The sequence below is a fragment of the Haemaphysalis longicornis genome, unplaced genomic scaffold, assembly GCF_048455015.1.
Source record: "Haemaphysalis longicornis isolate Haplotype H1 unplaced genomic scaffold, Haemaphysalis longicornis Haplotype H1 scaffold_7, whole genome shotgun sequence".
In the NCBI taxonomy this organism is placed as follows: domain Eukaryota; kingdom Metazoa; phylum Arthropoda; class Arachnida; order Ixodida; family Ixodidae; genus Haemaphysalis; species Haemaphysalis longicornis.
In genome coordinates this window covers 63556865-63580684 of record NW_027526422.1, presented here as the reverse complement: position 1 = coordinate 63580684, position 23820 = coordinate 63556865, and the positions used below count along the sequence as shown (strand labels likewise).

The following is a 23820-nucleotide window of genomic DNA, read 5'->3' as shown; positions in this document are numbered from 1 at the left end:
ACGCTTTGTATTTACAGCTCGCCAAGTGATGAATGTCCGCGGCCCCACCTGAGGCGATTTTCAGGAAGCGGGTAAAGCGGTGAGGGGCGAGTATGAGCTACGAGAAGTGTGCAGTGTAATTCCTTGCAAATCGCACAACAAAAAAAGAAGAGATCGACTTTCTTGTTTGGTTATTGATTGATTGATTGTGGGGTTTAACGCGCCGACGCAACGCAGGCGATGAGGCGCGCCGTAGTGGAGGGCTCCGGATTAATTTTGACCACCTGGGGATCTTTATCGTGCGCCGAAATCTCGTACACACGGGCGTTTTTGCTTTTCGCCTCCATCAGAAAAGCGGCCGCCGCGGCCGGGAAACGAACCCGCGACCTCGTGCTCAGCAGCGCAACGCCTTAGCCACTGAGCCACCGCGGCGGGTTTTTGTTTGGTTATAATTTTGCACTTCAATTGAATAAATGCGGTGTTTCGTTGATTTCAGGAAATTGCAGCTTCAAGATATTAGCGGTTTCTGTAAACTTCATAAAAATCGTGCTCCAACTTACAACCTTTCGAGTGTGTGGTTACTGCCTTTGTGGTTACCCATACCTTCACTATCGCCACCGCCTGTTTGCGGCCCTTCTTATGCGTCCTTGTATTGTTTCACTGCGGAGAAGATATAATTATATTCAGCCGCATTTAGCCATTTCGTGAAACGTCCGTACCGCCATTGCCTTCCCAACCGTGCCGTGCGTGATTACATCACCATCATTTATTGCCCCTTCCGAACGAACACCATACTCAGTGACTTCCAACTGCTCTTGTTCTCACAGCTGGTAGTATACATACATCATCAATGTTTTATTTACTAGGAATATGGGTAGATTACAGTTCGGCTACCTGATGAATACTGAAAAGTCGTCGCACACCCAATTCCTGTATATCCTCGTTTGTTGTGGGGGTGAAAACACAAGATTAACAGTGTGACACGCAACGACACGAACGTTACGGTGCGGACGCAACGAGCAGGACGTCGTTAGGAGAACTTTACCTGCAGGTGTTTATCGAGGCTAAGCACGAAGGCGCCGTAACACAGCAAAAGACGAGGGTTAAGATAGAGCTTTAGCACTCGAGTACTCTCCAAAGTGCATCTCAGTTATAATCATCACTATCGGCGTCACCGTTGTCTTCGTAAACGCCAATTCTTCCTTCCTGTATATGGTGGTCCGCCATGACTCTTTGTCACGAGTAAAGAGTAATAATTTAACCCTCAGTTTGTGTGTGAACATGACTTTAAAGGCAATAAATGAAGCAAATAACAGCCACCCGCAGTGGTGTTTACAAGGCATGTGCAAGCTCTCGCCGGCATCAAACAAAACACCCGGGACTAAGCGCACAAGGCTAAAAACCAAAAGTCAACTTTCGTTCAGCGCACAAAGCTCATATACCCTCAGTGACTGTAGGAAAGAAGTAAAAAAGGAGCAATAACACAACTCGCGCACCTTATGCCGAAACTGAAATTTGGTCCGCGCTAAGTTTCTGATTAATTTACTCCTCCTCCCCCCCGTTTCGTAGCATTCTTTCCCTCCCCTCCGACGTGGTGTTACAGAGTGCAGTGCGGCACGAATTCCTTCCGAGAACCCCAGATTGCTCCGTTATTGCATCATGTACGCCAGACTGCTGCCAGCTAAATTGGAAATTTACGTCTGTAGCTGCTCGCGGGGACAAAGGACAAATCCGCACGGCGAGGGGCGGCCACCGAAGTCACCGCGGTAAAAAAAAAAAAGAATGAATAGGGTACGTACAGGTCCGCACTTAACGTTGCTCCTCGGGGGGCAAAACTAAGAAAAAGAAATAACCCCAGCTCTCTGGCGCCAGACCTTACAGCAAAAATGAACAGAAAATTTATAACTAAAGCCACTTCCAAATTTGTGAAATCTGCTGAAACAGCGGAGTGACTTTAGCACGCTGGTGGGCACCTCCCGCTGAGGCGGCGGTCGCTCACCACCCGCCGCAGTAGTACCTACTTGAAGCTCACCCGCGGAGGTACGGTAGTTTATCGGTGCATATATAGGGAGGTGGACCTGCGTCGCGTGCCGAGGTAGCGCACGGACAACCGTCCAGGCGGTGGCGCCATCTGTCGGGCCAGCGGTGTAGCTTCGCCTGACGTGACGGGCATCGCTTTCGCGTGGCGTGACGGACATCATTGCTACATCAAGGTCACCAAGGTGGCGACAGAAATTTCAGTGTGGCGACCTGGCTACTTTCTGGCTCCTTTGAGCATTGGTGACTTTATATATTTTCGGGCCCTTCCGATGCCCCACTTTACACGAAGGGGCCTTGTATGCCCTTTCAGTGCGTCTCAGCGGTTGAGACAAACTTGAGACAGTGCGTATCAGCCGTTGAGAACAGGACAAACCTTTAGGCAGGTGACGGTTATTTGGCAAAGTTTAGAATAGGTCCCAACGAATTAGTCACTCAAACACAGCACCGTACGGCGCTACTTACCGGCGAGAATCGATATTTGCCTTGCTCTTTATATACTGCACCTGATCGCGTATGAATAGCGTCAAATCCTTCAAGCAACGGCATCGGTTTAAAGTGTATGCTTCAGTAGTTTACGGGAGCTTGAGATGTCAAGCAGAGTGGTGGGAAGTGTGTTGGACCGGGGTTGAAATGAGGCAGCGAAAGTGGTAGAACATTGGGTTCAGCAAACGTCCATTCGAAGTCATTCATATTCTTTGAATGCTTCACCTAGAACTGTATATTTTTAACTTTTTTGTAGACAGTAGTCAACCGATTCGCTTTCCTGCACCACAGCAAGCTAATAAAATTTATAATACGGAACATCGACGAAGAGATTATTGCATCTTGGACTACATAACACATGGGAGGAAACACAAGAGGCGCGTCAAAGCTCTCAACTGGAACACCTACGCCTAACACCAACGGGACGAGGTACACTGCGACGGCTGCAATATGCCATACCGCCACTGCAAGACCATAACGAGCGGGTTCCACTCCAACTCAGACAAGTCATCAGGGTAGCCCACATCCCAAGAAACATGCACCCACTCCACAACAAAGCTCGACGCATAGCAAGAGTACGAGCCATGAATAATAAATACGGCGACAATCCAACAACAAGCTTTACGGACGCGTCTCCATACATAAACAAGCCAGCCCACGTAGTGTGTGTCGCCAATGCAGCAGGGCAAGTAACAATCGCCCTCACCGTCCGCACAACATCAACGGAAGCTGCTGAAGAAGCCGCTATTGCCCTGGTTATCACGACGGGAAAAGATGCAATTACAATTTTGACGGATTCGCAGGCGGCGTGCCGCAGTTACCAACGAGGCCGCATCAGCAAAACAGCACTTCAAATTCTTAAGAATACTGCCCACATACCTGAAACGCGGCTCATCTGGATACCTGGACACGAATCTCTCGAAGGTAATGAGGCGGCTCACGCTGCTGCCCGCGCGCTTATACACCGGGCCATTATACCATAGAGGGACAAACACCGCTTGCGGCCCCGAAAACAGAACCGCTTGTCAGGTATGCTGACATTCTCATTTATTACCGTCAAGGCCGAAGAACCTTCCCGACTCCGCACTCCCAATTAACAAGAGCAGAAGCCACCACCCTTCGAAGACTACAGACAAATACGTACCCCCACAGAACCCTACTCCATGCGATTTACCCTACCCAATACCCGTCTACCTGCAATTTCTGTCCGACTCCCGGTACACTGTACCACCAGATTTGGGAGTGCCAGAAGACCCCAGGCCTTGCCCCAATAACCTCGCCCTCCTACAAGCAGTGGCTGAACCGCCTGACGAGCCCGGACCTTGGGATCTAGCGTGAACTGGGGAAGAGGGCCTGGACCGCCAGCCGAGCTCAGGGTGTCCCGGAATAGGGAAGCCCCCCACCGGGCGGGTGCCCTAACATCTGCACCAGCTTGACAAATAAAGATTTATTCATCATCATCATCTGCTTTTCAGTACTTACTAGCAGACCCTTGCTGAAAATGGCGACTTTTCTGCAAGCCATTGTCTGCAAGATATAGTGTTGTGCAAAAAACACCGACGTGCAACTCCGTCCTTGGTACAAACGTCGAAAAATTAGAAACTGACAAAAACTGAAACGCCCAATTTTACGATATCGCATCTAGTGGACCAAAACCTCGAAAATTTGTTTAGTTGTGCATTTTATTCTTGTGCAAGCGACATCATCTGTAAAAATTCACGTCTACCAAATACTTTGCATTTGTGGATTTTGTGTAAGGTTTCTGAGCACACTGAGAACGCAACTCACGAGCAAACGGTTCTGGAGCGAAACTAAAACGAGTAATCTTAGCGCCTCAGGGCTTTTTTGTTGGTGGTGGTGTTCTTGTCGCATCATAGTGCGTAGCACACCAAAGAGTTACTTGATCGTTACAAATTATTCATGTGGCGGCTTGATGGCTTTGACAGCAAAACCTTAACATTGCTTTAAGTGACCGCAACTATACAGTACTCCCGCTGAATTGAACTACCGTCTATTATGCCGAGCAAGTATCTTTAATTTACTACATAACCATTAAAATAAGCTTGGAGTTTCGTTTCAGTTTATACACGCGGAAAGAATGCAATTTTATAATGCCAACAATTGCAGTCGGACAAGTGCTTCGCGTCAGCAGAAAGCGCGGCAAGCAGGTATCCACGCAATCAAGGAAATATAAACTGGCTGCGTATTAAGCTTCTCTTAAACTGAAGCCGGGCCACTGCCAGCATTCTCAATATGTAGGATAACAAAACGTTTATCAGGAGATAGACGTGAACTATCATAAACGTCACCGTCGCCTCCGTCGACTAAGGGGAAGATAACAGCATCGCAAGTCCGCGAAGTTGAAAACTATCAGTGAACAAGGGTTACAGAATTAGCCACAAATAGGAAGCTCAGGCATAACATCGGCAGTGGGGCTTGTTAAGTAGAACACTGCGATGACACTTTCCAGCCAAGTGAAGTGGTGTTCGGCCCGCTCTGCGCTCTCTGGATTATTTTGTGCGAACTCAGGTCTCTACACCGACAACGTGGTTAGAACAGTGTTCTCCAACGTTCGCGATGCAGCCCGCGGGCTCCGCGGAGCCTCCGGGGCTTCCCAATCCGCCCGCTACACATCTTGGCTCGATGGCTGCGGCTGCCCCTGGGGCGCTAGGCCTACCGTCCACTCCTGATGCTCCACAGAGTGTGCCTCTCCAACCTCCTGCAACATTGCTGTCTACGGGGATTGCACCAAAGGATGCGATTGCGGCCACACGCGCTGACATCACCACTGAAGGTATGGATCACGACATCAGCTCAATCTCTTCCGAGTCTTCGACCACCATGACCTATGAGTACGCTAAAGACGGCACACTCCCCTTCAACGACAAGTTTCAACTTGTTGTGCCTCCCAAACGACGTCGAGGATCTAAAAGATCTCTGTCTGTCGTGGCAGACAACGCAGCGGCAAGTGACCCAAAGCATGGGCTTACTGTGATCTTAAAGCCGCTGGATTCCAAAAAAATTATTACTCGCTTTAATCCACTGTTGTTGAAAGCAAGCCTGGAAGGCAAGGCACCGGACGGGGTGCTGCAGCTGCGACCAAATTACAGGCTCAATCTCATGGCGATAGACACAAGGAATGCCGACGCTACTGAACGCCTCCTGCAAATAACAGCAATCGGGGACATTCCCGTGCGTGCCTATGAACCTCGCCCAGCAAGCTGCGCTGTTGGAGTCATCAGAGGAGTACGTCAGGGCATCACTGACATTGAAATACTTGAGAGCGTGCGGCAGAGAACACCAGCACGATCGGCGCGACGCATGGGGACATCAGAGGTCATACAAATTATTTTCACCACTGACACAAGACCTGAATATGTCATCCTGGGATACACTCGACACCAGGTGTACGACTACGAAGAGAAGCCGGTGCAGTGTACGCGATGTCAGCGTTTCGGTCATATCGCTGGAACGTGCAAGCGCAAATTGCGCTGCCCCCGCTGTGAAGACGACCATGAGCTGAAGGCCTGTACTTCAACTGAGAAGCGCTGCCCAAACTGTGGCAGGACTCATGAGGCTGACTTCAACTTTTGTCCGACGTTTCGACAAGAGAGAAGCATCTATAGGTACAAGAGCCAAAACAAAGTGGACTACAAGGCAGCGAAGGCGGCGGTCTCATCGAAGAAACGCTCCACGCGTCGCGACACCACCAGAACCACAGAAGAGACGCGAAGTCAGAACACCGATTTTGACTTCCCCGAGTTCCCGCCGCTACCACCTCAGACGCCTGATCACGCTCCGCAAGTTTCAACCCCTCCCACCGCTCCTGCTGCCCCACGGCAGCACGCCTGGACACGTGCCAGTCATGACCGCATGAGCCGGCAGAGCGTGCAACCATCTACGAACTCTGGCTCATCAATACTCTTTCTCATTGACGCCGTACGGTCAGTTCTAGCACCTTTCACGTCTCCTGTGACTCGTGCTATCCTTACTCTACTTGACACCATTACCCCCTTCCTTCGAAACTGGCTGTAACTTCTATTAGGAGTGCTACGACGGTGCCGATGCAAACTCTTCGGAATCAGGCAACAGTGTTTCAGTGGAATGCCTGCGGACTATCATCTCGGTTGTCTGACTTTAGGCAACTCATCAATAAGCACAGGTTCCCCGTCGTCGCCATTTCAGAATCCAGACTGCGTCGGATTGTCCGCCTTTTGGGATACTCTCTGCATCGATCTTTGACGAGCTCAGAAAACAGCAGAGTGCTCCTTGCAATTCGTAATGACTTAACTTTTCTAGTGCATAATGTTGAGTCAGATGACTCGAATGAGTATGTCGCGGCAACGGTGAAGCACAATCAGGTGGCTTTCACTGTAATCACAGGATACATTGCACCTAAGGCAAAGTTCAGCATTAAGCGCCTGCAAGCCCTCTTGGACACTACACCGCCGCCGCACTTGCTTACGGGAGACTTCAACGAGCACCATCCAGCTTGGGGCAGTGTTAAGACGACACCACGGGGAAACCGTCTGCTCGATGTGGCCAGCCAAGCAGGACTATCAGTGCTCAACAGTGGTTGTCCCACGTTCTTTCGGGGCAGGGCTTCAAGCGTGTTGGATGTGACTATGGTGTCCACTTCTCTGCTGACTGTCGCATCCTGGTACCCAGACATTGAAAGCTTCGGCAGCGACCATATCCCAACGTACACCATGATTGATGGAGTTCGCGGTGGTACCATCAAACGGCCACTGTCGACTGTAAACTGGTCGACTTTCCGAGACATGCTGGAGGATAATGCTGCTGCATTGTCTACGAGCGAAGAGCTGGCGGAATCTATTGCCAGGGCCCAGTCACAGTCAACACGGCGGAGCTTGGCCCCAAAGGCGTGGGCACCAGTGGACGGAGAGTATGAACGCCTTCGCGCGATTCGCAGGAGAGCAGAGCACCGTGCGAGAAAAACGCTGTCACCAGATGACATTCGAGCTTCAAGACATGCCCAGAAGCGCATTCAGAAGCACCTTAATAAGCTTGCACGACAACGTTGGAGAGAATTTTGTTCCAAGCTTGATCCCCGCAAACCGCTAACTCGCATTTGGCAAGTTTTCCGCAGCCTGAGAGCAACACCGAGTCAAGCTCATCCGTTCTCATCAATAGCTCTCCAGCGTGGCGTCAGTGAACTGGACGTAGCTGACGAATTTTGCGCCAAGGTTACAGCTCCCCGCAGCTCTACAATGATTTCAGAAGCCCTGACCGATTGGCTCTCCAGTACGAATGCTACGCTCACGGATGAATTATTCACTATGCATGAGCTTATCTCAGCGTTAGCGTCCGTTAACCTGCTTTCTTCGCCAGGCGCCGATGGCGTTACATACTCAGCTTTGCGACATCTCGGCGGTAACGCCCTCCGGTGACTGCTTACCTTCTACAACAAGTCGTGGGAGACAGGCCGCGTGGAAGCAAGCTGGAAACTTGGTCGCCTAGTTCCGGTCCTTAAACCAGGAAAACCGCCAACCGACATCAACTCTTACCGGCCTATTGCTTTACTAAGCTGCATAGGGAAGGTAATGGAGAAAATGGTGCTGCAGCGACTCGTCTGGGATCTTGAGGACAGAGAAGTGTATCCCCCAGAGATGTCAGGGTTCAGAGAAGGAAGAAGCAGCGTTGACAACGTCATTGCTTTGGTGAGGGACATTCATCGGCAAAAGGCTGCGAAAAAGATCACAGTAGCTGTGTTCCTAGACATCAAGGCGGCTTTCGATAGCGTTTCTCATGAAGCTGTTCGAAGGGAAATGGCGTTTGTAGGGCTACGAGGGCGGATGCACACTTGGCTATGTAACTACTTGCATAAGCGGTACGTCTATATGACCACCAAGGAAGGCGACACAAGGCGGCATGAGACTACACAAGGCGTCCCTCAAGGCGGAGTCCTAAGCCCTGTGCTGTTTAGCATCTGTCTCATCCGGATCACGAAAGTGCTACCCCAAGGTGTTAACATATCTCTCTATGCTGATGACATCTGTATCTGGGCTTCTGGCAAAAACCGGAGAAGTATACGATCAAAACTGCAGAAAGCTCTTCTTGCAATTCAAAAGTACCTTAGCACCTGCGGCTTGCTAATTTCACCCGAAAAGTGTGCCGCGGTCGCCTTTACGAGACGGGATTTATCCCGCTATCCTCTGGTCATAAATGAAACAGAAATACCGTACGTTCACAACCATAAATTTCTCGGAGTTACATTAGATCGCTCACTGTCTTGGGCCCCCCATATCCGTATCCTTAGAGAACGCCTGCACTCATTTGTGCCCATTTTCCGGATGCTGACAGGAAAAACATGGGGCTGCTCAGTGCCTTCGCTACTACGACTTTATAAGGCACTATTTCTTGGCCTTCTGCGGTACAGCCTGCCAGCGCTGATTGGTTTGTCTAAGACAAACTTCAGAGTGATAGAGTGTGCACAGGCTCAAGTCCTGCGCATCTGCCTGGGCCTTCCAAGGTGCACATCCACGAATGGAACTCTCTGCGAAGCAAGGTGCATGTCCGCCCAGACACTCCAAGCGCAAGAGTTCTTTCGCACCAGCCTCCGTCACGTAACCCGGTGTGCTGACCATCCTCTAGCACAGGTGTCTTCCCCGCATGTACGGAGCCTCCTGCCGGCCAACTTTGAACGCCCAAGCAAGCCTGCCTTTCCGCCATGGAAAGCTGCACCATGGAATATAGGCCTCACCATACCAGGTATAGGCAAGAAATCATCTCTGCCTGAGGCAGCCTTGCGATACTACACGCTGGAGCATATCAGTTCGCGTTATCTTGGCCACGTTCAGGTATATACAGACGGATCCGTGAAGTCTGACTCGTCAGCCATTGGAGTTTGGATTCCATCGGTGGGACTAACTGTGAAAGAGAAACTCAGTCACAAGACGTCGTCCACCTTCACTGAGTTAACTGCTATTAGGGCGGCACTCCTTCACATCACCAACAGTCCCGCTCGACAATGGGTGATTTTTACCGACTCGCGGCCTGCCTTGCAAGAACTGATGAAGCCATCCCACCGCTGCAGCCAACTTGTGCGCGAGCTAAACGCATTGCACACACGAGGGCTACGAGACGGGCACCGCATCTCGCTTCAATGGCTACCAGGTCATTCCGGCATCAAGGGGAACGTCATCTCTGACGCAGCAGCGAAAGAGGCGCACAATCTGCTTGTGTCTATTGGAATCCCGTATTCCAGACAAGACGGAAGTGCGGCCGTGAATGCGCTTGGATGGAAACAGCAGTTATCAGCTTGGCAGGACCCTCTTAAGATACCCTTGCCTCTGCACGCCATTGACCCTCAGTGCAATTTCCAGTTTCCGCGAGGTCTGCAAAAGAAAACTGAGGGTGTCCTTCACCGACTACGCCTGAACGTTGCCTTCACTGGTAGTTTTCTTTTTAAGATAGGCTGGGCGGACTCGCCATTGTGCTCTGTGTGTTCTGTGAGAGACGACATACAGCATGTCTTGTGTTACTGCCCAAAGCATGCAACTCAACGCGAAACAGCTAAAAGAACTCTGGTGCGACTGCAACGAGGACACTCTTTAGAGCTGCGTCACTTTCTTGGTCCGTGGCAAAATCACGCTGACGTGGCGCGAGGGACAAAGGCTCTCTTAACTTTTCTGTCTGACACGGGACTAACCGATGTTCTTTAAACTTGGGATCCTCAGATTTTTTTCTCCTAGTGCTGTAAATTTTTTCTACGTTCTGAACTGATTTTATTTTCTTCTCCCTCTTATTCATTGTTGGTGCGCACTTCTTCCCCTCTTTTTTTTTCACCTCAATATGTTCACCCCCATCTGAAGTAGCAAGCCCCGCCGTTTGTGGGGCTAACCTCTTCAGTGTTCATTAAAGTTTTCTCTCTCTCTCTCTCTAAAGTTAAAAGGTCTAAAGTTAAAAGGTTAAAAGGAAAAGAGGTCGCGGTTTCGATTCCCGGCCGCGGCGGCCGCTTTTCTGATGGAGGCGAAAAGCAAAAACGCCCGTGTGTACGAGATTTCGGCGCACGTTAAAGATCCCCAGGTGGTCAAAATTAATCCGGAGCCCTCCACTACGGCGCGCCTCATCGCCTGCGTTGCGTCGGCGCGTTAAACCCTACAATCATCATCAAAGCTAAAAGGTCAGCCTTGCCCGCTTCCGGATTTCTTCAGTTCCAGTTTGCCGTTAAGCAAAACGACGCAAAGCGCTCATAAAATGACCAATACCGCAATAACCCACCGCACTGCCGCTGCAAAAGCCGGACGGACTGTCATTAGGGGGGCCACGTGCCTTAGTTCATTAAATGCTAATCTGGCAACGCAGGCGTAGTAGTTCCTTTGCTGTAGGCTCACCGATATTAAAATACGTCGGCGGGGCGAGTACCAACCCGACTAATAAAGTGGCAACATGCGGCAAAAAAAGGGCTGGGTCGGCTCATTGGCGACGGCTAGAACGGCGTGAAATTGCCGGCGCTCGATCGGGAGCCGGTTTACTATGTTTGCTTCTTGCAACGTCACAGGAACGGTCTCTTTCGTGTCAGCAATTTCCTCGCCTTCGAAGACAGCCACCTCAACGGGGTTTTCTTATTAAAAAAGGTAGTTTCCGGGCTCAATTTTGCCATTCCCTACCACACGGCCGGCACATGCATCTACGGCAGGGCTCGAACGTATAGTTAATTATGTCCTCTCTTTCCTTTAATGCCCCACTCTCTCTTTCTCTTAATAGTTCTCCTACCGTTTCCTTTCTTCCTCACTTATTCGCTCTCATACTCATCGCGAGAAAAGTAGACATGGTTGTTACGGCTAAGGAGAGCCCGTTCTATCGGAAAAGAAACGTGCAACTCAGCCTTTTGTACGTACTCCTTCAGTGTTGAAACGGTGACATCCTGTTTCCAGTCCTGTTCACATCCACAGAAAATCGCGGAATATCTTTCCTGGAGATTGCTTTCCGTTGCCCCTTCAAATCAATATCGTGTTCCCTGGACTTGTTCGGGCTTGTGTAGTGCACCTCATGCCTCGCTCGCTTTTGTTCTTGTGTTCATCGGCACTCGTACGTTTAACTTTTTCTCCGCAGGCAAGCAATAACTGCTACATGCGGGGCATTTGTTTGTTTGTTTTTGTTATCTTTCGAACACTGCTCATTCGTACCTTCCGATTTCAATAAATTTCTACGGCGAGACGGCGCGCGGCACTTTTGTTTTTTTTTTAGTTCGCTCGACAAGTTTCATTACACACGGTCGTATGCACCTGAAGCAGGCATGGACGCGTACTACCACATTTCGCCTGGCCCCCAAACAGGAGCTCCAACTTTCCCCTTTTTTCATTTCCCCCGTTCCCGTCTCGTTTCTGCTTAACAACATGAAAATGAAAGCAGCACACGTTGTTGGCTCGCAGCGAGCCGCAGGCTCTCTTCAACCGCACACCTTTCCTTCCCTTCTGTCGTTATCTCTCCCTTTCTCTTTTTCCATCCCACTCTTTCCTTATCTTTCCCGCTTTTATGCTCGGCGCTGGGGTTTGCTCGCGTGCGCTGGGACCGTTAACGCGTGTTGCCGCAGGCTAGCCTGGAACAGAAGCTCCCGAATTCCTCCTGTGGGTTCGAGCACGGCTAGGGAAAAAAAAGGGGAAAAGAAGTCCGGAAGAAACGTTCGCACATGGCCTCTGCGTTTGTATTCTTTGTACGCTCGACGGAACGATGGTCTGACTCCCTTTCTTCCCTAAGCGGAGCACTCGCCGTGCTTTGGAACCATTCGCGCAGAAATTGCAGCGCACACACTGCAAATTTTTATTTTTCTGCGCTATTGTGGCTGCTGTTGTTTTATCTGTTACCCCCCGGGGCTGCGGTGAATGCCGTACGTACAAGACTTGTTTTCGCTTTTTTTTTTAATTTGGGGGTGGCGGGTGGCTACGCCACTTTTTTTTAGTTTTATTCACTTCGCTGTGCGCCGGTGGGCCCAGGTATTTCATTCCGTTCACTCGCCGTAAAACGGGCAAGCTTATTTCGTGTTGCGTGGCGTACGTACAAAGTCGTTACCTTTGTGTGACGTAAACGAGCAAGCGAACTTGCGCATTTTTTTTATTTTCTTTGGTCGCTTTCAATTCGAATTAGTTTGCAGAAAAAAAAATGTATGAGGAGAAACTTTTGAGGTGTATCCGAGCGCATTACTCGAGCACAAACTGGAAAGCGCATTGATTGGAGAGATAATAACACGTGGATGAGAGAGCTTGTTATATTTTCCACCAGAAACTTTTGGTGAGGAGTCTTTACGTCCTTTTCGCTCAAATAAAAGTGAGCGAATGTACGTGCTAGGTGAAAACAATTTTTCAAAACGCTGTTGTCTGCACTGTTTTGAGCAATTTCGCGTCGAAATTACGGAAGCATTTCTTGAAGATAATTTTAGGTTGAAAAAAGGGGAACAGCTTTTGAAACGATGCACAAAACGGCCCGCTTTAAAGAGCTCTTTATCACTTGCATTATCGATTTATCGTGTATTTCGAGGCACGTTTTGCTCCACAAACTTTCTTAAGTGTGACAAAAAGTGTGTGTGCGTGCGTGTGTGCGTGCGCCCGCATTTTTCTTCTGCCTCCTCGATACAACGGGTCATGGCAGTTGTATAGAAAACCCCGTAGTTACGTCTCCTTATTAGCGAGAAACCGTCACTGATTGGCATTGGGCCTTTTTTTTCTTTATATGCTCAAAACATTTAGGTACACGCGCACGCACGCACGCGCGCGCGCCCGCATAACAATTTGAAAATGCGGTGCGTGCGGCTAAAGGCAATTTATGCATGCCTAATAATCGGAGCTGGCGGTTTTTACCCTTACAGCCTTGCACCGTGATCCTGGCCATGAAGGGAAAAGCGGCAAATTATTCCACCAAGATTTCTCGAGAATGTCGTATATTATGCGTGGCCGTGCACGCACATTAAATTCCAGAATCAAGAATTATTTACGAATTGTCCAGCGTTCCGAATAAAACGACAAATTTTAGTTATTAGATTGTTTATCACGCCATGCCATCACCCGCACAAACGCTCTAGCTGGAAAAAACTTTTACCTTCATTTATTAGCACTTATTCTCTTAAACTAGCTTCTTGGGAGAGAAATAAATATTCGTTTAACTTGGAAGGTCATTTCACCAAGTTAGTCGAGCATTCCGGAATCTGTTTCCCTATTTCCTAAACTTAGCTGACGTAAATGCAAAGCAGCATGGAGGAAAGAATACAATGGCGAGGCTCTGACGTCATTTTTGGAGAAGCCTCCTCCGCCATGCCAGGTTGTCCACGAAGCCCACCACCCTTTCGAATCTTCCTCTGCTGCGTTTCCCCCACCGCCTCCATACTCCCGTTCAAAGAGACCTGGATGGAACTCCGGGACACGCAAACACCGAAGAAACTGGAGGGCGCCGCGAATTCTGTTTGATATCAGCCGTACTCCCTTTCTCCGCCACCGGTTTTGTTCACGCTCATAGTTCTGTGAAATCACCGCAAGAGTTGCCTAGGGTATTAGTCAGATATAGCCGCCGAAGCTGTGAAAAATCAACATGTCCATGGACATGTTTAAAATGATGTCAGTTCGTCCACATCTTCTGTGATGCGTTTGGGACACCAGGCGCCTCTCCCAAGTTTTCTTTGCTCGATGCAAAACAGCACTGGGTGGCACTACTTTACAGCTTCAATCCGAACTAAATGAAGTTGTCCGGCTAGAAGGACCCTCACCTCCACACGCCTACTACACCCCCAAGCTGCCTACATCCGCCACTCTGACACCCGCCATGTTTATCCTGTGGTAGCAGCGTGCCCACTTTGTGACGACCAAAAATCGCTTAACTGTTTTTCCGCTTCGCATTTCCGCTTCCTATTGCCGCATTCTGCTCCTAGCATCAAGGTGAATAGTAAAAAAATTCCCCGCATTTCCCCGAGGGGAAGAATGTGAAAGTGCGAATGCACGAGTTGAATTTGCGCGGTTCGGTAATGTTCGCGAAAGAGAGATCACACACACACACACACACACAACTACAAAGAAAGAAAGATGCATTTATTCACAGACACCTATTTGTGTTGTCGTTGTACTTGATTGCTAGAGCGGATCTCAGCTTTGAAATTTCGTGTCAGTACTCCTTTAAGCGGGTGCATTAGCCCTTCTCACGCCCGATTCCTGGCCAATCCCCCACGTGGGTATGTGCCATGTCAGCGGCCAGGCAGCGCGCGCCCATCTCCCCCGTTGCCAAGGAAGACGAGGAGATTCCTGGCCAATCCCCCACGTGGGTATGCTATGCGGACATCGCCGGTGGACGCAGGTTCAGGGTCGCTTAAGAAGTGCATCGCACTTAAAATCAAATGCCGACCCGCCGCGGTGGCTCAGCGGCTAAGGCGTTGCGCTGCTGAGCACAAGGAGGCGGGTTCGATTACCGGCCGCTGCGGCCGCCTTTCTGATGGAGACGAAAAGCAAGAACGCCCGTGTGTACGAGATTTCGGTGCACGTTAGAGATCCTGAGGTGGTCAAAATTAATCCGGAGTCCTCCAATACGGTGCGCCTCATCGCCAGCTTTGCGTCTGCGCGTTACACCCTACAATCAATCAACCAAAATCTAAAGTCGAAGAAAGAAGACTTCCACTCGCATTTACATGCCGCAGACATAAAAAATTTGAAGTTAAATACAACTCAACCCATTTTTCTAGGCGGAGTACTTTTCACTTGTTTTAAAAGAAAGCCCACATCGCGGTTTCTCAGTGCAATGCCACGGTATCGTTCTGGCTTTCGATAAACCTATAAAACGGCCCTATCATGGACTGTCCTGTGCACCGTAGCGAGTAATTTATACGTCTCGGTGTTCCTTAACCCGCTCTTTTGTGTCTCCACAAGCTCCATTTCCGTTTTTCCGTCGTTATTCTTTTTCTCTCTTTTTAGTGCGCGACGCCTTGACACAATAGGAATCATTCCCACTAATGCGCCTACCGCTCCGGGTGCCACGCGTGTAAGTTATGCAGCCAAGAACATCCGGGAAGCCCAGCAGCGTCGCCGTGTCCCACCACAAAGCTTCAATTAAACGAAACCCCCAAACTGTCTCGTTACGAAAAACAAAATTCCCCCATGAGGATATGCAAGGGTTGCTTCCATAGGTATATAATGCAAATGCCCGATCACCAGCCGTTGGAGTGCCATATATATAAATTCCAAAAGCTCACTCGAGCGCCATTTCTTTCATATAGGGCGTCGAAAGAAGCGTGGGCAAGCCTCCAGAAACGCCAAGGCAGGGCGGCGTGGGGAGCAGGCAATCTCGACCTCGGCCTCTGACGCCGTCGAGTTCTTTGAATGAACTCCTCTCCTCGCTATCGGGAGGGGGACGGGAGCCCGCCGTCGCGAGGCTCAGACCGCCGAGGCCAATTTAGTCGCTCGCGGCAGCAACACCGGGCCTAGACGGGCAACTGTCAGCCCATCGGGGAGTTCTCGCTGCAGCTGGATCGAAAACGCACGACGCGCTGCGTGTGAACACTTGGACGCGTCTTCACGTCGCTAAGTTCGATGAACGACCGAGCTAGGAATGGTTACTTAAAACGGGGAAGCACAGCGTGTCGTGGCTTCTTACAGGGAATTCACAGTATTACAGGAACATTGTGCACGTCAGAAATTTTGCAGATTTCTCGAAAATTATAAATGGATATAGCGGAGAAAGGCTCAGAAGAGAACAACTAATATGGGCACCAGCTCACACAGCCCTGTCCGGCAACGAGGACGCTCACAACCTAGCTTGAAGACTAACCGGCTGAGCTAGCGCAAGAAGCACCACGGAGCAGCCCACGCCCATAACCGGCAGTGACCGCATGGTCACTTACAGAGAAATTATCGATCCTTACCGATTGGGGAGGCTGAAATACCCAGAGGTTTACAAAACATTAGGTAAAAAACAAGCAGTTAAGAAACTACTACAGACGGGCATGTACCCCAACCCCGTACTGCACAATTACTATTATCCAGAACTGCAGTAAAATGTGTTGTTGGGCTAGTTGGTGCATTATGAATTACGAAATTCGCGCTAACTGGACATAATGAGGAAGGGAGGCAAACAATGCGCAACTCACAACGCAATTTATCCAGAACTGCACAGCGACAGGTGTAAAAACTGCACAGAAAGGGCTGACCTGAAACACATGCCACAGGCCTGCCCTGCCAGCACCCCCACAGATAAAGCAAGAGTAATGATAACTACACCGGAGCAGTGGGAGACGATACTGCTCAGTTCTGACGCCGAGTCTCGGTCTTGGCCTGTCCGGAAGGAGCAGGGGCTCCGGGCCGATGGCTGAAGTCCCTTCACCCCTACCCTAGCCTTGACCCCATCCTGGGCAAACAATAAAGTTATTTCTCTCTATGTTTATATTTTCAGGTCATGCGCTGTTGTTTAGGCGAACGTCGTTTTGTTCGTGTCTCTTCATACGCCAAACTGTCTCGGCCGAGAACAGGTTATGAGACGACTGACGACGATGTGGCCGTTGACGTGACGTCGTTTCATTGGTGACCATAGTTCATTTCACAAGCCGCGTGCACTGCAGCGGGCGCTATATTGTTCGCAAAAATGGACCCACATCAGCGCGTATTACTCACCGTGATATTGTGCGGTGGCCGGACGAAGAAAAGCGACAACAATCGTTGGGGCCTTTCGGCTACACATGCAAGCGGGGGGACGGGAAATTCCTTCCAAGTCCCCAACACCTATCGTCGATTTTCTTCAGCCATAGTAGAATATCACGGCAAGTAAGGCTCGCTGATGTGGGTGGATTGTTGAGACAAATGTAGCATGCGCTGTTCTGCACGCATCTTGTGAAATGATCTACAGAGTGCAGTCGACATAGGCAAGATTGCGATGTTAGCCACACACGTAAATCAGTTGGCGTCAATTGCTGGAGTAAACCATGGATATTGCGTTTTTTAACGCGCATTAGTAAAGAAGCATACGAGGTTAATCGAACGATCGACGTCAACCTAAAAAAAAATTACCCAAATCCTTGCAGATATTGCCTCTCCTTTTACCCCTGAATTCCGTTAAAACGCTATAAGCTCGTGTTTATGACAGCCCAACTTTGCAATGGGCTTCGAACACGAGCGAGGAAGTAAGAGTGCAGGCATGATATGTCAGTCCGAGCCTACCGCACTGGCGATTTCTTACAGCTGGTTTGAACTTTTTTTTACATAGACGCAACAACCACAACCACACGGACAAGAAAAAAGTTCCTTTTTCTTTTTATTCACGAGGGCCACTGCAAAGTGTTTGCGAATTTTAACCGTCATTGGTAGGGTAATGGTCAATGAGACTGTTGACGGAGAACGCTTTTGGAAAGGTACAGCCTTACTAAAGCGGTGATATTAAACCTGGGCTTGGTCGACTCGAGTGCTTACTCAGCCATCATTCGGCGCAGCACTGGCTCAGTCTTTTTTAAAGCGATAGGGAGAGAAAACACATTGTATTGAGCACTTGCTAGGGTCAGAGGATACGCGTGGGCGCAGGCATGACCTGGGCGGCGACGTCGGTAGCTCGGGTGACAAGGGTGGTTTGCACGCCTGGTTCAGGGCTACGCAGTGCATCCTCCCACTTCTCCTAGCATTTTACTAGAAGGAAGTTATTTTGAGTGCAGGCCCATATTATGTGAGGAAGATTGGATGGGGTGCCGCATAGGGGGCAGTCAGGGGAGCGAAAGCCAAAGCTTTGCCATCAAATGCGAAAAGTGACCGTAGTAATCGTTGTCGTCATCATCAACCCAAATGGTACAAAAATGGCCGCCAATATAAAGACAAAATAAATAAATAAAAACACACTGGGGTACTAATGGGCTTCGAGCCCGAGTCTCCCTAACAGGAGGCGAGGGCATGTTTGTTTCATGGAAGACTTTAAAGACACATCCTGTCTTAGGCTTAGCCTGATGCGTACCCTGCGACAGATGAACGTGGTGTTACGAGCGTAGACCAGGTGCACGCCGAAGAGAGTTCTGACTGTGAGAAAGATCCCGCGTGAATTGCGGCCAGTCAGTCTGCAGGAGCTTAATTCGCGTCAAAAGACGAAGAAACGGAAGCGAAGAAAGAGACGCAAACACGATGTAGCAGTAATGAAGCCTTGAATAATCTCCTCTGGATTTCACCTTCGAATCACGTAAGCAGACTCGAGTGTCCAAGGAATTTTTCCGGTTTGGCCATAAATGAAAGGTCGAGGTTGTCGAGCACGACTGTCTTGTCACAGCGTGCGGATCCAGGTTGGGAGCATCTTGAATGAATTATTGTTCTTCCTCTTCTTTCTGCATCATTTGTAGAAGCCCCTTCCATTCATCCGCAAGGGAAGAGCTCTTGGGGAGCCTGCGATTCCCTTGCGAGTACTGAAATGACGAGCTTCTCACATGGAGCTCCAAGGTTACTAATAAAGATGCTTCAGGTTTACTCCTGCTTACATTGGAGTGGCAAGTTTACTGCGACTTTGGTTTTGTACCTGATATGACCAATCAAGAGCACAGGTGGAGTCTTTGCCACCGACTCAGCAAAGGCAGTCCTAAACATACCAACTCTCTCTCTCTCTCTCTCTCTCTCTCTCTCTCTCTCTCTCTCTCTCTCTCTCTCTCTCTCTCTCTCTCTCTCTCTCTTTCTGACACGTTCTCACTCTCTTTCGCTCAAGTATTTCTAGTGCGAATGTACACGGACTTGCGAAACCAACAAGCAACAAGTTGCCGCTTAGATAATCAGTGCTGCTTACTGAGGCGCGACCTGTTTTTCTTTATGTACGTCGCATAGGCACAGCTCTGCAAAAAACATACGAGACAGTTGCTCCTTGTGCAATAAATAATACCGAGGACCTTTAAGTCTCCTCTCGCAAAGGCTCCCGCAGCCAGGGAAAGGCATTCATGACAGGCAGGGCGTAATACGATGCACAGTCGTCACCAGGCATAACATGAACTTACTGGTTCCCCAGGCATATTTTATTAACAGAAGTTTATTCAAAGACGAATAAGCTGCCGATATTGCAAGATCAAAACAATCGATTTTTCTGAAACCAAAATATTTATGCAGCGGTTTTTGTGCAGAGAGGAAAAACTGTCAGCCGTAACCACTTCAGACCTGGAAGCCACTGAGTACAGTGTACCATGATACCAGTATGCCAGGGAGAAGTGATACGCAGCAGCGAAAAGACAGTGGTTCGTAAAGGTAAAACAACGGGGTAGTTTTGGTAAGTTTATGAATGCGCTATCGCATTTAACATTTATAATGAAGTGACATAATTATTTGTCACAGACAGTAAGATGTGATGATGACGGTGGTGGTAATCACACTAATAATCATAGTAAATTATGTACGAACTCCTCACACTCATCTGCGCATTCCATTTTGTTCCTCACCCTCCACTTTTTTTTTGAAGACAAACAATTCGCAAACAGTTCCAGCGACAAGTCCTTCCAACAACCTTTTATGGTAAATAAATCTACCCTCCCATTCAGCATCTTCCAACTCGCCCGACTTGCTCCGGGGCAAAAAGCGTCTTTGAAACAATTTTCGCTTTGAGCAAGTTGACTCCGACATCCGAGAGCCTGAATTGACTTAAATCAGCTGTAGCGACTAAAGCAAGGTCTGGTATTGGTGGGGCAATAAATGACCTTTTTTTATTTATTTCTCTTCCCCCTGGCGACAGCGGCATGACGGCAGTCGCCCGGCAGCAATACGTAGCGAGCCAACCGTTCGTGATACTGCATTCACATTAAAGCGTCGCCTCCGGCGAGCGCCTCTATTCGCTAAATTGAATTGCGTGTCTCGCTTTCCACAGTCAACAGGAAAGGCTACCGATCAGTTTAACGGTCTCGGGGAACGCGCGAAGTCACGTCAGCTCGCGTCTTTCCAATTTAATGAGGAAAAAAAATTCTTTCATCTATCATATGAAAAAGGTCATTTGTGAAGGCAATGCATGTTGAAATGTCAGCGCGTCCTGTTAGGCTGACATATCCAACCAGGAAGCGTTCTTAGTTTTGCGTCGGGCTTCTCGTAATATACAGAGCACCTTGTTCGCGTGTCCGCAGATTCCGTCTATCCACTCAAACAAACCATTACTACGCTTGTAGTTACTGCAGTGAAGCCCCCGAGTTTGTGCGCGTGTATGGTATAGTAAAGATACGGGAGTCCACCAATCCCTCTTGCACGTACACATTTGTTGGCTGCCGTTTAATTTGTGTACGGGCCCAGGTCTTGCCAAAGCGAAAGAAGATTTCGCACCTTTCATCCCAGTGTAACCTGGTGGAGAGGGCCGGGTGGCGATAGGGCAGGCCAGGGTAACCCGTACTAGAGAAATGCCGCCACCAGACATCATCACCTAATGCCCGCCTGAGTAAGTTTCCTCCTCCTTTTCCTCCTCCTCATGGAATGAGGGTTGAGCTAGCGTTCCTTAGTCCCCATGTAGGTTTCAATTCTGGACCCAAATTCGCTCGCATTTTTTCTCATTTCATTCTATTTGCCTTGACGCCTCTTCTTGCGACCATAGCTCGATCACTCCGGACAGCAGATTTTCTCTATAATTCAGAATTTAGTTCTTTCGAATAAAAAAATTGTATAATGAATCCTGCAGCCGGCCTGATTTATTTGCGTGGGAAGGTTCTGATGAATTTGAAGACCATCCTCTGATTCACTCAGTCATGACTGTACTGGCCGTAACCCGAATGCACGTATTTCTCTTGGTCCCTTCTCCTGAAAAATGTATACATCGTGTTCTGCGCCGGAATTGCAGCGAGGCCTTCGCGTAAACAACTCCGCAGATATAAAATGCTGTAAAGGAAACAGAAACGAAAGATAACTTTCAAGAACGAAAAGGACAAAACTAGGACACAGCAGGCAGGATTCGAACCTGCGCGGGAAGATCTCAATAGATTTCAAGTCCATCGCCTTAACCACTCAGCCACGACTGCACTTTTTTTTCTTTATTATCGGTCACGACTGCCCCGTCTGTAACGGATTGCATGTACTTTAGCTCGCTCAGTCCATTGCCCGGGGCGCGGTAGGCGGAAATTGTAGGGAGGTCTTTATCTAAACTACCTCACAGATATAAAAGTACTAGTAAAGAAACAGAAACGAAACACGATTTTCCAGAATAAAAAAAAATTGGACTCGTATCTGCTCGCTTAGCTGCAAATGTCGCCGCAGGGCGATAGTCTCCTGGCGCCTCTGCCACGTAACTGCCTCCTCTCTCTCGCCCCGCCAACATCTCATGCTCTTCCTCTCCAGTATGTTTCCTGTAATGATAAACGCAATGATGGCTTGCTGAACCGAATTCAATTTTCCCGCATTTTCACTGCTGGCGCTCCTCCTTCTGCTGGGACCTTTGTTGATGTTTCGTCTGGCGCTCGAGCAATGAGCCCGAGGCTCTAGCGCAAGCCCTTTTTTATTTTGTGACTAAAATATTGTTTTGAACCCGTTGTTCGAAGCGAATCTTTTTATGCCTCACGATGGCGATATAGTTACGCCAAAACGCACTGCAGAAAAGCCAACTTTACACAATTGGTTTCCACAAAAGGGCACATCAACCACACAGCGCATAAACAATGGTCTCCCTTTACATGCATAACGAATTCCATTGTGGTAGACGAATGCAGTTTAGCGTCGAACGTTTCAGTGATGATGATGAAAGCCTTCTCTAAAAGGCGCACAGATGGTATGTTGGTCACGCGACACACAGCCGAAATCAACAAAAACGCTGATATAACCGAATCGGCACATTTCGATGACCCAATCACAAACTAATAGATACAAAATCAGAGCAGCACATTCGGTTAGCTCAGCGTTGTCGTAGATTTGGACTCTGGCTGATTGGATTGTGGACTTTGCATTTGTATCGTAGAAAGCTTCGCGTTTCAAATATCTTAAATTTAATCCAGAAAAGGGCGTTAGATATTTTTCTGGTTTCTGTGCTTCCGGGTTTAGTTGTCTGAGAATGTTTTGCCTATATATGAACGTCTCGTTCAAGATTTCGTTTAACTTTTGCCCCGGTGGCTCAATCGAGGGATAGAGAGATAGACCGGAACCTTCGCGTTTAAGTAGCGCAAGAAGTACTGTTGTCTTTAAAAAGCAAAGCGATGACGCAGCCAGCAGGATTCAAACCTGCGCTGAAAGATCCAAATGGATGTCAAGTCCACCACCTTAACCACTCGGCCACTTGTTTTTCTTTATTGCCTTTTACATGTGAAAAGAAACATGCACACTTCTGTCAGTTGATAAAAGCACGTCAGTCTGGCTTAGGCTAACGCTGGTGCTTCAGTATTCTTTCAGTTTCAAAAGTTCTTCGAAAATGTACATCCACTCCGGTTCAGTATCTCGCACTTTGTACATTTTTACCAACTGATGTATTGATTCCTTAAAATAGTCAGGTATTCTTCTAACATCAATATCGCTGTATCTTACGGCCAATCTATTACGCCATATAACCACTAGGACACGACTGCTTCTTTTATTGCCTGTCTTCAGCATACATGTCCCAGAACCAAGAAGAAAAAAACGATGACAAAGTGGGAAAGTGCACCAGCGCGTCACTTGCTAGTGTGTCATTGTTATAAAGGCCGAAGCCTTGGTACACTTCCCAGCTCGTTCAACCAATCAGGGGGGCAAGGTTGTGCTTTGCACCCTTTTAATATGTCCCGTACACTGGCCGAACGACTCTCTGCTCGGCCTCACATCAACATCATTATGGCGAACTGTCATTCGATATTTCCATAATCTATGCATGGCTAGCAACATTAAAATATCACACGGAACTCCGCCGTCATTACCAACGGCCAGGAACCTGATTAAATGGCAATTCAATGCGAAATCCTCTTTCAAAACGCCCCGAAGAAACACCCCGTCCTAACAGTCAATGAACGCGTGCTCGACTGTATCTGGCTTTTTTACAAATCAAACAGTCAAGACCCCAGGGAACAAACAAACCTTTTCCGATCATACAAGTTTTAACGGGTAATATTATAGTAGTGTGTAACTGAAAGATAAAAAGGTTTGACCTCTGCCATTTTTTTACACGTTGACAAATCGGCGAAGTTGGGTCAAGAAGGTCTCCATCGGTGCATGATAGCCGAGCACTAAAAAGAAAACCGCGAAAACAAACATCTTGCCGAAAGTACAACCTCACGTAGGTAGCCATGAATGCCACCGTTGAACCCAAGAGGACACGTAATTCGGGAAAAACTCTACTCAGACTGACTTGACACACGCTGCATAAAAACGGGCAGAAAAAAAAAACAAAAAAAAAACGGCGCACGACCTGACGCAGGAAAGGGTGCACCAGTGAAAGACCGCCATAGCGCGCTCGTCC

At 48.7% G+C, this 23820-nt stretch overlaps 1 protein-coding gene and 1 non-coding gene across 2 annotated transcripts in view; both read right to left on the bottom strand.

Annotated features, from left to right (window-relative positions):
* The window catches only part of LOC144145809 (neprilysin-1-like), a gene marked incomplete in the record, with an annotated part of 116429 nt that overhangs the window by 43611 nt on the left and 48998 nt on the right, over window positions 1-23820 (bottom strand).
* Trnas-uga (transfer RNA serine (anticodon UGA)) lies at window positions 21346-21427 on the bottom strand. The gene has a single exon. It is a non-coding gene; the product is annotated as a tRNA-Ser (tRNA).